We start from the raw sequence: 12397 nt of genomic DNA on the forward strand, positions 1-12397 counted from the left end.
TGAAAGCTACGAAGTACATGCTGTTGTTCTGGATTGGTCCTGATGCTGAAGTAACCTCAAATCAAAGATTTTTTTTTTTCCCCCCTCTGGATTGATGGTATCCCTTACACTTTAAATTCCCATTAATATAGTTAGAGGAGTTGACACTTAAATCCCCAAACAACCTATGTGCAGCTGCGCTGTCTATTTAAAGGGCAGCTCTTCTGCCTGGCCCCATCCAACCTGTGGTCTGCCAAGGTCTGGGCAAGTGGAGCTGTGTAATGGAGCTGCTATGTGGGATCAGGAAACAAAAGCTGTTCAGGAAATGGTATAGAGTTGTTATTCTGTCTTAAGAAAAAAAAAAACAACAAAATTTTTTTTAATACTCCTGAAAACTAGACCATGAGCAAGGTTTTCCTCTTAACAGCAGATGAGCTTCTTTTTGTTTTTTTTCTTGGCAAAGTACCACCTCTACATCCCAAAATTGTTGAAAAACATCCAGTACCAAACAACTAAGTGAGGAGCTTCATAAGAAGAATGTTTTTTGTCTGCAGAAAATGTAAGTTGAAAAAAGAGTTTTCTGATCAATAATTCTATTTCTACAAAAGGATAACTTTCTATGAATCCATTTTTAATAGGCTGTAAGAAACCCCCCACCCTGGTTCTCTAAGAGGCACCCATCTGGGCACTGGAAAGCAGCTGCTGCTTGCAACTGATGTTAAAAAAGATCTTACCTTATTTCACCTGGGTGCTGTGTGAGGTCCTGAAAATACCTACAGGTGCCTTATCCTCCTTTCCCAGATTTCCTCTGCAGTTTGGGAGCCCCTGCAGAGATAAATTGTGTGCCATGCATAAGGGCAGAAATCCAGAAGAGCATTTAATTCAAGTGTGTGAATAATCTTATTGAAGTAATTTGAAGTAATCATATGCTCAAAGTTAAGTGTGTGCTTAAAAGCTTTGCTAGGCTGGGGCATGGCCTGCGCCCCTTCCCCAAACACCACACAAAATCAGATCTGTGGCCAGAGATCTACCACATCAAGCAGGATTGCCTTCTGAACTTGAATCTGGTCAGCTGTTTTATACTGTAGCTGCTTGTATTTCATGCCACGTGAAATACTCCCAAATATTGCAGAGAAGGTTCTCAAGAGGTTAAAAAATATAAAATGTGAAAGATGTAGTGAGTGAAGATTGCAAATATGACACAATTGATAAAAGAGTAATTAAAGGAATTATTAATGCTAAAACCAAATATGTTTTGTGTTATACAAGCATATGCCTGGGACTTGCCTGTTAACAAAACTGCAATACACAGAAACAGTGAAAAATCCCTGTACACTAAAAAACTACTAGAGTGAAAAAATTAAACTTGCCCTTTTTTTTGCTTTGTCCATGTTCAGTATAGTCGGTTTGTTCTAAAGAGCACCCCTTTTCTGTTTTAGTGTCCTGTGTTCTTTGGTTTTGTTTTTGATTGTTGTTTTTTGAGCAAGTAAATGTCCTGGATAGTGTGACAGAAGATATTATCACACAGGTAATATACATTACATTTAGAAGCTGATAAAATGGATTTGGATTTCCTTTGCTCTGCTCCACTGTTGATGATGTTTCAGAAAATGTAATATAAAGGGACTTTCTATCTTTTTATAATTTTAGCTATTTAAGACCACTATCAAAACCTGGTTTTGAATGAATGTATATGAGTCAGGAACATGCATGATATTAATAACTCTCTCTTCCCTGTACTGCAAGAGAAATAGGCTGTGTTATACCGCAGTTTGTGAACTATACTTTATATGTTTGAAATGCTATTATTTGCCCAGTTAATTCAGTTTTAACTGTCCATTCAATTTCAAAATATAAGTGAGTTCTGTTTACCCAATTTCTTACTGGGTGGATGTTGTGGTATATGCAGAATATATTTATGGTTTAAAAGAATGATTGTTCAGCAAACTTACTGCATAATAATCCTTACTTCATTGTTATACTGTAAGTGGTTAAAGCCAAGTGTACATGAATATATAATGTGTTCCTCCAGTTTTGTAGCACAGAAATACATTATAGTGGTGAGCGACTAAGACATTTATTCCAAAGGAAATGCAGAGAGTGATTTAGAAATGCCAATAACAATAATGCAATTACAGTTGCAAAACATCTTAGTTGACCAAACAAATCTTTTCTAAATGCACCTAGAATATTTCTTTAGCACATTTAATTAAGTATATATTCAGCATATTTAGTTTAGGACCCAATTAAGCACCAGAAGCATAGTGGTATAAAATACAGCCCTTGCCTTCCAGGCACTCCGGCTTAAATTCAGCAACAGTTGCATTTGGAGCTATAATACTGCTGCAAAGATGGGAAAGACAATACAAGCACAAGAGGCCATATTGCAAAGTGGCATTGGTATCTACAGTAATTATAGCAATCATTCAGATGTCCTAGCAGTCGATAGAGCTGAACTTTAGACAGGTTGCAGCTCTTAATTTATTAATGCAATATTTTTTCTTTATGAATTTCTCAAGTCAATCTTTTCCTTGCACATGTCCAATTAGTTGTGTTAGAGTCTCTACAAGTTTTTAGGAATGGATCCTAGTGCAGTATTTACAACCATCTCTGCGTCTCTGGTTTGTATATCAGTGTGTCAAGATGTCTCAGAGGCAAAGAGCAGAACACAAACAGGAAAAGTGACAGTGACATGAAGTTACATCTCTCCAAACAGTAAATCATGATGCTGAAGAAGCGGAAGACTTTGACAATAAGGTCTAAACAGAAGGACGTTTTGACCTACAGTATAACACTAGATTAATGACTCAGTGATACTAACTGGCCCTATTTCCAGTGGCCGATAAAAAGCTGCTGTTGATGTTTGTCCAGATCCTATCCTGTGCAGTCTGGGTGCCAGGCAGGACGAGGCGGGGAGCAGTGCTTGACATGCGTGCCAGCAGTGACTGTCACTTGGGAGGACAAGGGGCACCATCCAGGTTCCCTTACTGCGGGGGTCCTGTGCTCACAGGCATTGCCAGCTACCAGGCAATGTTCATATGTGCCTGCCGGTACTTTCCAAGGCATTTGCACATATGCCAGGAAATCGCTTGTCTTCTCCTATAAAGAAAAGCAGCACTGCATGTGCCTGGCTGCATGTTTCTGTCTGGCTGCCCTCGCTCACGGTCCAGTAGAGCGGCTCCTCAAGCTCGGGGATTTTCACAGCTTCATCTTCCCTTTGCATTGTTGTGAGTAGTAAAGCTATCAGTTTTCTCATGCTGTCCTTGATGTGGCATAAAGCTTTATCTCAGGGTTAGAGGAGCAAGGTGCCTTTGTGGTGGGTGGTGCTTGTGGAACTAAGTCCCTTCTAGAACTGATGGGAGGGCTATCGCTTGAGTTCAGGAGCAGGTGCCAACACTGGGCATGGTGTAACTAATGGCAGAGGCTCTGCCATAGAAGCAGAATCTGCAGTGATATCTTTTGCGACTACCATAATTTGTATGTGTTTTCAGGGTGGGCATATGGTTCACCTTTCTGAGATTTTTTTTTCATTGTTGACTGATGATCCCTGTTACAGCAGCATGTCCTTAAACTCCAGTGTGTACCTGAGGTTAAGGTTAGGCAAACAATGGAAAAATGCTAAAAGGAAAAACCTCTGACTGTCTCGTAAAGGATTTCTTGCCCTTGAAAAATTGATAGGCTGTCATTTAACCTTGTGGCACCTCTTCAAGCTGTCAATCAGATGCTGAACATTTGAGACTTGTGAAGTATGATACGGAGTAACAAAATGGTATCTGCTCATTCAAAATTGTGAATATTGAATTAATCTCTTGAAGTATGCTGATAACATATGGAATAAAAGATCATATGGCACAGCTCACATAGGGTAAGGTTAACCCCAGTGTCCTGCTCAGTGTCCCTTGTCTCGTTTAATGCCACTGCTAATTAACTGGCATGAGTGTTTGCAGCCGTATGTGGGATGTTGCTGAAAGCCTGCTGGCTTTTGGCATACCTTGACACAATTGCTACATATACCGTACTGCCTGGTTTGGTTTACTTTAGTTTTGTGCTGGGGACCCTTAGCAATAGGCTCTTAAATGTACTTGTGGGTCACTGCATGTGCTTGCAAGTGAGGGCAGTTCAGTTGCCTCATCAGAAAGCTGGTGAGGTGCTTTGCTTTTCGATCTCTGTATCTGCTTCTCTGGCAGCAGCAGAACCGGTCAGATCAGGCTGAAGAAAATAATGCTACTAATGCAAAGATGCTGGTCTTCTCCCCAAGTTTTCCTTCACATTTTGCAGTTCATGTAGATGTTTATCAGGGTTTGAAATAAGAACTGTGGCACAGGGCCCCTCCCTTGTTATAAACAGGAGGATGGTATTTCATGGTAGCACAGCTGTGGTTTAAGTTAAGCAGGTCCATAGTAAACTTTTTCCTCCAAAGCTACATTTAGGTTCAGGGTAAAATTATTTTTTTTTTCTGGCTAAACAAAGGAAAATCTTTCTGTCTTTGTTTGTCTAAGTACTTACATTTTAATATATCTGTGTCTTTGAGTAAGTAAATGCCAAGTACATTTATGAGTCTGTGTATCCAAGGACAACTGGAACATCCCATAGATTCTCTCTCATATCTATTCTGTTTATGTTATTTCTATGGCATATTAAATGATGTGACTCCATCAAAAGTACTATGTACAACAGGTCATCTGTGTGCACAGATGATAAATTCAGTTCAGAATGAGTACCAAGAAGATCAGAGGAATGGAGAGCCTGTCTTGTGAGGGAGACTTAAAGAGCTTGGCTTGGATAGCCTAGCAAAACAAAGGCAGAAAGAGGATCCGATTGCTTACCATAAATACTTTAGAGGGATAAACACCGGGGAGGGAAAGGACTGTTCAAGCTACAAAACAATGTTTTCACAAGAATAAATGGATATAAACTAGCTACGAGTAAAGGCAGGTTGAAAATTGGAGAAAGATCAGATCATGAACGGAGTAAAGTTCTGGAAGAGCCTGCTTCTGAGGGTAGCAGGGGACTTTCCTTATGGGAGTTGGTGATTGCTTTCCAAGAGGAACTGCACCACATTGTAGCCTGGGACACCAGGGGCTTGGATTTGACATCTGAGAAGATCATTCTCGTTCCTGAGTCCCTGTATCCCTATTTAATGCAAGGTTTGTCTTGTACAGATATGCTGGCAGGGCTCTTTCCCCCCTCATCTATCTAAGAGGGGTACATACAAGGCTGTGGCTTGCTTTTCTCTCTGAGCATCATGCTGGTGAGATTAGAATCAGGACTTAAGATACAAGAATAAGTAATGCTGTGATCTTTCAGACGATGTTTTATTTTCATCTCCATTTCTTTTCTCAAATGTGTGTGATGCACAGAGATTTTGCTCCTTTGTATGCCAGTGTTACTGTTTTGTCAGCTTTTTGGCATGCAGGATTAGGAAAGGAATTGTCCTAGTGTTAAACAGTAGACCCAGGGACTGGGAAATACTCCTGCTCTCTACGTGTAGCAGTAGAAGGCTATTCTTCAACCTGAAGGGGCTATAGAAGGTAACACATTATGTTGGCAATTGTTGCAGCGAACTCTGCATCGTCTGGCAAGAGGCTCAGCTTGATGTGGGCAAAAAGTGAATTTCTCCTTTGTGCCTACATCCTTAGCTCCCTTGTGATGAAAATAGAAGCTGCTTTAATCTTCCTGAGGCTGACGGAAAGATATCTTGCAGACTGCAAGTCAGCAGTTGCCCACACAATTGTTTGGCAAAATCTATTTTTAAAAGTCCATAAATTCCCCAACCAGACAAATGGGGATCTAATGAAAAAATATCGTCACTAATGTACTACCCTTTTAAAGAAAGACAATACTCTCCCCTCTCCTCCTTTTCTTTTGTGAAAAACCTGCCTATTTTAAAATGTGAATGCCAAGTGCCTCTGAAGAGTGCATCAGACCAGGTGCTGCCCCTCCACTCTTGCTTCATTGGTGATTTGCAGACCCCGTTGATGGCCATGGGCTTGAGATGCTCCCTCCTGCCGTGAAGGTTTGCGGGAGCAGGATGGCAGGGGACTGCCAGCACCAAGATCCCTGCAGCGACACCTTGGCAGATCGCATGCGAGCAGCCTTCTTGGGCGTGCGTCAGCAGGGCTGGAAATACCAACTAGGAAATCAGGTTAAGCCTCTTCGCGGTTGTTGTTCCCCTGCGCATACCCTCCTTTCCTGCTCACTGGAGTGCGCTACGTGGGTAGCTTTTGCTGACTGTGGAGTCTGCCTCACAATTTTTTTCACTTATTAAAGTTGCAGACTCAGAATGAGTTAAAATTGCCTGTCCCTACCACCATTCAAAAACCTGGAAGATGTAAGAATATACTGTGCACATAAGTCACCTCCAGTAAACACCCTTTGAAAACATAGCCCTGGGCTTTGATCTACAGGCTTGTGTTATTTTTCCTATATTTTAAATCATTCACAAGTGGTTTTCAGGCTGACCTGATGGTCTTTTATGCAGAAAATTGTACAGACTACCTGAAGTGAATCTGTAGTGCAGAGTTTATTTAACTCTCTACATTTACATGTAAGAATTTCATATATGAAAGGGTTATTTGTGCATGAATGAGCTTGCACTTCAAACTTAGGCTGTTTATGTAAGTAGCCAAATCTTACTGTACCTCTTCAGTGTGAAGTCTCCTTTTTGAATGAACAACCCCCTCCCCAAAAAAAAAAACCAAACAAACAAAAAAACCAAACCAAAACAAAAAAACCCAAACCACAAAAAAAACCCTAAAACCAACAACCCGGAATGAGAAGTGATTATGATAGAATTATGGTTTTCAACGTGTATTGTTATATGTGCCTACATTTAGATTCCCAAAGGGACCAATTTACTAATATTAAGTATTCTTGCAGTAAATGGGATGTGGTAAAGAGAGACCTGCATATATTTTATTTTTTTTAAAACTTAAGAGTTGAATTTCAAACAAATAACAGTAGCACTGGAGTTCCAAATAGTGGGACTTTTTCTAACCCTCTTATTAATTAGGAATTATCATAAGGCAAAATATCTGCATTAATTTACCAAAGGGAGAATAAAGATTGGTGTATTGCAGTACTCACAAACTTGTTCTCGTGGTGCTGCAATGCACAAAACTTCTAATAAATTGGGGAAAATTATGAATTTGACAACAGGCAATTAATGCTAATCTTTCCCTTTGCAGGGGTATGTTTTATGCTGGTGATGTAAGAGCAGAGTTATTAGCTCTTCTACTTTGCCTTAATCCATACTACATGAAGCATCCTGCAGTATGTTGTAGTAGTCTGTAAAATGTCTCCTCAATACAATGCTTGTGGCACACAAACACCAAGTAGATGGATTTGGGGATGACCCTGTAGATAGCAGACAGTAAGACTGCTTCCTTACTTTTGCTGTTGCCTTTGTAAACTTGTCATCAGCAATGAGAAGATACTGTCAGAATAGGTTGCATTGTATTCTTGAGCAGCTCTTTGTTGTGAGCCTGAAATTTGGATGGATGTGATTCATTTTCTGAGTAAAAGAGCTAAACACTTGCTGAAGCAAATGGCAGTTTTTTATAAAGCTAATTATTCAAATTTTTCTTCATATATAATTAAAATCATGTTAAACTATTGCAGAAAAAGAAGCCCTATAATTTCTTGTGTTTATAATGGTGTCTGGTTAGCAAACTCTTGTTCTTCTGAATACCCCATGCATGTAATAGAGCATGGGACACAGAGTTATTTGTGAAATTCTCTCGATGCAGAGCTGACACATAACATAAAAATAAATAGCTTACTGTGTTTGTGTGCATTGTGAGTGAGGATTAATTTTTTTAAGTCCCTATTGTTTCTATTTTTAATTTCTGAGCTGTTTCATATTGGAATAGGCCCAGGCACAATGGGACACTGCAATAATATTTAGGCATTGAGTATTTGCAGCTTTGGTTTGATTTCTATTGCCATTTTAATTGGTAGAATTGATTGGTACTTATGCACACATTAGTATCAGATTTTGGTTTTGGTTCCTTCCTTCCTTCCTTCCTTCTTCCTTCCTTCCTCCCTCCCTCTTTCCCTTCCTTCCTTCCTCCCTGCCTCCCTCCCTTTCTCCCTTCCTTCTTCCTCCCTTTCTCCCTCCCTTCTTCCTTCCACCCTTTGTCTATCTCTCCATCTCTTCCCCCCACTGCAGAGTATTTAGTAAACAAATTCTATTTTTTTCTTTGTGTATATATAGATACAAGGTGTAAAGACACAAGTGTGAGTTCACACATCAGTGCTGAGTGACAAAATCCAGTGCTTCCTGACCTGAGATACGGGATTACCAGGAGACAATAGCCACATTGTTTGGAGCAGAGGTTAAGGAGCTGGTTTAGCATTATTGTCAAGCTCTATACTGAAATTAATTTCAAAATTAATTATGTTTGCTCCTATTATTCCTTCTCATACTTGTCAATCTTACTGCATCTTTTGTGTATGTTTTTAGATATATATAAATTTATTATGTGTTTTTTCTTCTCCTGTCCCATCAAACATCTCCACTAAAAGCCAAGTCCTGCTTCACTAGATAGAAGTGTCAATATGCCAAAGGTCAATATTTTTGTACTGCTTTCATCTCTGGTTTCAGTAGCAGAAACAATAGGTATCCACATTTGTTTGTTTGCCTTTATAGGCCACTGTAAAGGAGTGGCCTCCTGTATGTCTGACATGAAATGATTCGAGGTTTGTGTTACTTCCATCACCCAGTGGTCACTAGACCATCCAGCGGGCACAGCAAATCGTGCTTTTGGTCTAGCCCAAATAGCTGAGCTGGACCCAGGGGATCTTGTCACGAACAGTGGGAAGAGGAAATTGCCTGTAGCAGGTTAGAGAGAAGGAAAAAAGTCTAGATGAGATTTCAGATGATGTTGCTTGGTTTCTGGAGTGCTTGCAGGTTTATGAGTATATACAAGCAAATATAAAAGTTCTCATGTGCCTACACATACATCCAAATGCCCCATGGCACATATGGGTAATTTCTGCTGTGTTCAAGACACCAGGGTATATCCACAGTTCTCAGCTTTCATTCTGTTGGATTCCAATGTGCCAAGTCCAGTGGACAGCTCCATACAGGACTGTGGCGATTCTACTGGAACAATGGGGAGGCAGAAGTGGTCTTCAGAAAACAACCTTATGTAAGCCCAAGTAGTCCCTTAGACCACAAGCTTCTCAGAGGAATATTCTGGACATGAGCTTTTCAGTAAGGGAATAGGAAGGTTTTAAAGGTGTAAGAGGCAGACACAGCCCATTAGGTCTCCCTAGATGAGTAGCTCTCTGCACAGTACACTGAAGTGGCTGAGGAATGAGAGTGGAGATTTCTGTAGCAAATCAGAGAGTTTCTCTGCCAGCAGCTAAATCCCATATGGGAGCATCAGCTGCACTTCCAGACAGGAGTGGAGTCCTGTGGCTGCTGGAGAGATAGTGTTAGTTCCAGCCTTAAGATTGCTGCAACTCCCCACAGGGCTTTCCAACCAAGAATAAATCTGTTATTCCCTGACACAAACTGCTGAAGCTGGGTCTTCCCCATCTGCACAGTGCCCCTTTTTCCCCTGAACAGAAATAAGGCGACTCTTGCCTTCCAGAGCTCCTACAGTTCAAGCAGGAACTGATATTTTCCACTGGGTTAGGTTCTGTGAGCTTCGCCTATTCTTTTTACTGTATTCTGCTCTCCAGAACCACTGAGGAAATGGAGGACATTCTTTCCACCTGGATACTGCATATATATAGTAGGGTCCAGGACTGCTTGTTGAGTTTTCACCTGCAATGTTACTTTGCATTTGTTAGCAGTCTGATTTGTGCTGCATCTTAAAAGTCACTGCAGTGCTCACTGTGAAGGTGCCCCATAGACGTTGATACTGCAATTTTTAAGGAGCAAAGATCATTACATTTTAAAATGTTCATTTAGGATTCTGATTTAAAGCCAGAAGAAAAACCTAAAAGAATCTAAGTTAAAGCAGGAATAGTTCCATGCTAGAATAGCTGCAAATAGTAAATTATACACTTAGTTACATTTGATTGAGGGAGTTTATTGCTCATGTGAGCAAAGTGTCTAGCCCCAGGCATTGTGCAGGTAGTTACTGCGCAAGCATACCACCTGCAGCCATGCCAGAATACCCAAACCCCCTGATACCACAATGTTCGCTGTCCTGAATAGGAATTGGAGGTCATGCCAGATTGCATTGCAGTGCAGTGAAGTGGACTAGAAAGAGGCCACCCACCTCATTTGCACTTGTGCCTTACAGTAATAGGTGCTTGAATGTCAGTGGGTGGTGATAAAAGGCTCATTTACTCACCCCTGATGCTGTGCGCACCCCTTTCTGCACGTGTGGTGCAGATAAAGTCTGGGAGATTACCCACTGTACTGAGGCCTCCATGTTATTTTTACATCTTTTTTTTTCTTATTATTTAATCTTGTATGCTCCAGTTGAGCTACATTAATGGATTAGAATACAGCGTGATCTTAGGAGAATTCCACTACAATGGATAGATAGTTGGATGGACGGACAGACAGATGCAAGTTTAAAGCACAAGAGGATTTGCATATTTAGTTCTGCTTTACAGCCTCCTTTAGAGAGTGGGATTAATGATCTGCTAAATTATCACAGTTGAGAGTCTTCAGCATTAGGGTGAATGCATATCCTGCTAGAGCTAGTTTTACAACTTTTCCATAGACATTTACAAATCTTACTGGGGGCAAGGAAGGGAGGGGAGCGGGGGATATCTAGTTGTTGACAAAGCAGCTGGTGACTAAAGGAGAAAAGAGAAAAATCAGAAAATCGTCCCTTTTCTGGCAGGTCTAAGAGCCTTTCCATCACCCACTGCATGCATTTAGAGCAAGAGTAGGAAAAGTGTTCTCCAAGGACTGTTTGCTTTTTGAGTACTCGAGATGCTATGTTAAGCACTTAACTGCAAGTCAGCTTAGAGAAATGTCTTCCAAAAACATTTATTTGAAAAGGGAAAAAAAGCTCATAAAGGCAAGTGAACTTTAGATGCCTAGCACACCTTTTGGTCTCTGACTTTAAAGATTTTAAAACTGTGGTTGAGTAAGGTGTGCTGCAGAGGATCTGGGGCAAATGCCACTACTGACTTAGCCAGCACCAGCCTCATAAAGTTCCCTTTGATCTAGCCATTAAAGGAAAGAACATTACTTGGCACATTTCTTGGTTACACATATTGCATTCTTTGGTCCCATTAAATAATAATGAATAATAAATGACATAGTTTGGAACAAAATTCTGCACAGCTCAGTAAGAGAAGAGGACTAACATACCTTCCTCCTCTCATAGATGGAGATGTGAGTGCATCCCAGAACCCTGCTTAGGGTTAGAGGACTCAAAAAAGCAGGGAGCCATTTCCAGCCATTTCACTGTTGTGTAACTCCAGTTCTGACGTGTTAGTAGAAGAGAAAACACACTCAGGCTTCAGTTAGGTAGAAAAAAGGGTGCTAGCTTCTGAGATAACACTAGCAGACTCCCCACCATATCCTAGAGGTGATTCTTCACAAGAACAATGCAGGAACTGAGGCCACCTAATTTTAGGAAACAAATTCATGTTCCTAGATTGTCCAATTTAATTTAAGGACTTGAGAGCATGGTTGGTTTTGGTTCTCTGTGCAGTGAAGAGAACGACACAGATACGTCCATAAAGTGATTCAGGTTTTAACTGAACCAAGAGGTGCCAGTTTATGTCCACTGACTGTAGGCAGCCTAGCCTCTATATATAAATAGGTCTTAACGTGAGCGCCCCTTTCTTCTCTTCCTTAAATCCAATACCCAGGAGAGGAGGTATTTAGATAACACTTGAGACCTATAAGTACTAGGGAAGGAATGTACTTCTGTTGTGCAGTTTTCTCTCTTTGCTGAAAGTGTCTTGCTGAGTGAATGAGAGACTGATCATCAGTCTTGGCAAGCCAGGGCCTGATCCAGCCACCACTATACATTGTCTTCAGGACAGGGTCTGTGTGAGCAGCATTTGCAGCTGGCCCGTGCTGACTGTTGGCAGATGGGTACAAACACTTGCCCTTTTTTCCCTTTTTTTGGAATGCCCTGGCTTCACCAAGCTTGTTTGACACCATCCTTTTTGGCTTAGTGGGGACTCATATGGGAATATGTCAGGTGGCCATTGGCATTTTAATGTAACAGAGATGAACACTTGCTGAACACTTAGCAGTAAGATTCAAAATCCAGATCTCCTCAAGGAGGATCCATATCTGCCTCCTCAGGGGGCAAAATTTACTGGTTTAGGAGGTACAGATGGAGTGTGCTGCAGTTTATAAGGGAAGAGATAATTCAGGAAAACAAAGCAAAATACATTTTGGCACAGTTTTTCCATTTTCTTTTAACCTCTCTTGAATGCTATGTTTCCCCTTTTTCTTGCCTTTTTCTTTTTTTTTTTTTTTTTT

General features: G+C 40.7%; 1 protein-coding gene and 1 long non-coding RNA gene across 2 annotated transcripts in view; one reads left to right on the forward strand and one right to left on the reverse strand.

Annotated features, from left to right (window-relative positions):
- PPARGC1A (PPARG coactivator 1 alpha) overlaps nt 1-12397 on the forward strand; it is a 367599-nt gene that overhangs the window by 260242 nt on the left and 94960 nt on the right. The window lies entirely within an intron of this gene.
- The window catches only part of LOC108504374, a 28362-nt gene continuing 16725 nt past the window's right edge, over nt 761-12397 (reverse strand). Inside the window, exon 3 of the long non-coding RNA XR_001877098.1 lies at nt 761-804. This is a non-coding gene — a long non-coding RNA (uncharacterized LOC108504374). The remainder of the gene's footprint in view (nt 805-12397) is intronic.

This window comes from Lepidothrix coronata, unplaced genomic scaffold (assembly GCF_001604755.1).
Source record: "Lepidothrix coronata isolate B3197 unplaced genomic scaffold, Lepidothrix_coronata-1.0 Scaffold0, whole genome shotgun sequence".
NCBI classification, from domain to species: Eukaryota; Metazoa; Chordata; class Aves; order Passeriformes; family Pipridae; genus Lepidothrix; species Lepidothrix coronata.